Source organism: Hippocampus comes, unplaced genomic scaffold (genome assembly GCF_001891065.2).
Source record: "Hippocampus comes isolate QL1 unplaced genomic scaffold, H_comes_QL1_v1.1 scaffold10, whole genome shotgun sequence".
Lineage (NCBI taxonomy): Eukaryota > Metazoa > Chordata > Actinopteri > Syngnathiformes > Syngnathidae > Hippocampus > Hippocampus comes.
Window position 1 is genome coordinate 228,794 of NW_017805001.1, and position 2,901 is coordinate 231,694.

The following is a 2,901-nucleotide window of genomic DNA, read 5'->3' on the forward strand; positions in this document are numbered from 1 at the left end:
ACACAGAGCTTATGTCATCATTCAAACTTCACATTGGTCCACAGGTGGATGAGAAGACTTCATAAGTGCTTGTTTTAGACAAGAAGCACGACTTCGTCTTGGCTTAAATGAGTTAGAAAGGCTTTCGTGGTCTCGAGTCAGTTAATTCACTTTACTTTGTTTGTGGCTCTGCGGCATGAGCACAAACACACGCGCACCCACACGCCATCTCTTCTACATCTTTGTGACGGTCTGTAACGAGAAACAATCCAATTAGCATGTGCACTCGTGAGTTGTTTGCCTGCTCGTCAGTCTATGTGACGTCACGTTGTGTTTACGGGACCCATTCGTTTCTATCTGTGTACATTTGGAAATGAATGCCTTCGAGTGATGACTTGTTTTACTGGCAGGATGACGTACAAACGTCGGGGCTAATATGCGCTGCGGTCATATGAGGCTAATAAATGCTCGGAAAAACGAGTCACCAATCTTTTCCATTGTATTCCGATCTATTTTTTTTATTCGAATACCAATATATTTCATAGCTGAAGCTCTATCTCATCGTCAAACAAAACAGTATTAGCTTAGCATGTTTGTCAGTCATGTTTTTTTATTGACTGAATTGCCCATTTCCTGTGTCAAATGCAACATACGCTTACATGTCGATCGGATTGACCTCCCCAAATGGATATGCAACAACCACCATCTTCATCATGTCATCTCCCTTATTTAAAAAAATCTAATAAAATTCCAGATGAATTCCTATCGGCTCCTTACGGATGGATTTGAATAAAAATGACATCGCAGAGGAGGGGCTTGGGGAGATATTCCTTCCAGGCTCCTCTCACATTTTATTAAAACGCCTTTCAAATGGCTCAATTGAGACGCAGAAAAACAGATAACCTGATTTTAATCACATTTTCGCTGCTTGGCACTGTTGATAAATGATTATAATTGGCAAAATGGCACTAGCATGAGGATGGGGATTTTTTTTTATTTTTTTATTACACAACGCTCTATCAAGTTTTAATAGATGAGGTGGTTAAATTTGATCCACATGGATGCATGGTTGGACTTTTCTATTGGCAACCACGGGCATTTGTCTGGGGCCCCAAGGTTTCCAGGGGCCCCCAAAAATCTAATGAAAACTATTTATCCATCTCACGGGGTGGCCATTTTGCTTTGTACTGCCACGTGCTGTCAACTGAAAATGGCATCCCAGCTACTAAAAGCTCGGGTTGCAAACATTATATGACCAAACCCAGAAAAAGGTGAATCGTCACTTGAGGTACAGTTGAAAATGACTCTTTAATCACAGAATACATTGACGCCGCCGAAATAGTCAACAATATTAAATGAAGATTAAAGTTAAATACGCCTCCAAAGCACAATTCAGCAGTCATCGAGGTATGCACTCAAGTGAATACACCTAATTTATGGATTTATATTTGAAGGCAGACAACGGAAGCGCCCGTGTGACCGTTTCAACACAAGCTTGGAGAAGCTGTGAATTTCTAAGAGATGCCATCAATGGAGCTTTTGATGCACGACTGGCATGGCAGCATTTAATGATGGTGGCCGGATGACAAACAGCCCGGCTTCTGATGGAGGGACATGATGGAGGACCAATGAAAATGATGACTTGACAAGATGAAGGATGGGGGAGGAAATTTTTCTTAGAAAGTAACTGTCGACTGTTAGCATACGTCCCCAAATACTGGTTGCTGTCCGCAGGCCATTTGGGTACACAAAGACAAAAATATTAATTGGTCAGAGTCACCAAGTTTTATTTTAAAAATCAAGTGCAAACCACTAGTCCATTTTTTTTTTTTTGTCTTGAGTAGCAATCAAAAATTTGGGTTATGTGCGCTAAATGAAACCTTTCATTAGCCTTTCAAGTTCACCCACACACGCATGCACATGGGGGTGCAAACACACACACACACACACACACACACACTGGGTTATGTGCGCTAAATGGAGGCAGTAAAATTCTCAATGGTGAATAATTAATTTTTTAAAAAAGACCAATGGTTGCTTAAAGCTCTCCCGGTGGAGGGTTGGATGAAGAATTGTGTATTTAATCAAACCACAACTTACAAATATCCACTAGCTTCGTGCTAACATGCAACAGATGGGCTAGCGAAACTAACATCATGGGCGCTGTAGTTACCGTACTGTAAAACCCCTTTAGCAACAACTATATCAACACAAACTCAAGTTTACGTTGTATCTGTTTAACACCAACTTTGGAAGGAGAATGTATTGTTATGAATGTGACTTTAGTTGTGCTTGTTATCCTCCTCCGGGCTTCAGACTGCAGCCTGAAACAAAGTCTAGTTGATTGCGACTGTTATGCCTGCTACTTCCGTCATCATCATCATCATCAACTCACCACTGTCCCTCACAAAAGGGCGCTTAAAAGCATCGATCTCGCACAAGAGTCAGCGACCCACCGCTGAAAAGCTAGACTTTTGTTGCCATGGCGACCGCTTACGGCCTAAACGCAGCTCGGCTTGTCGCAAGGAAGCTGCATGTAGCAGAACAAAAAAAAAAAAAAAAAATGAGACGATTAGATGTTCCTTGTTGACCGAGTGCGCCGGGAGGGGAATTGTTTTGGATCACTACTTTGCACTCCCGCCAGTGAAATGATGTGGTCCAGGGTCATAGAGGTCGCAATGAAACCAGCCAAACGTTGCTTTTTCATCACCGCGCTCGTAAGAAAGCGATTGAAGTAGGTTAAGCATAAAAGCGTCACTGCCGAAATTAGATTGTCCTCCAGAATAGATGACCCAAAAGCGCCCGCCCTTCCCTCCCCTCGTTTCACTGAATGCATCTCTCGCAATGAATCAACTTTCATTTTGTGCGATAATGCACTTTCAGTGGTCATGAACCACAACTAATCGTTGGATTTAGACTGCC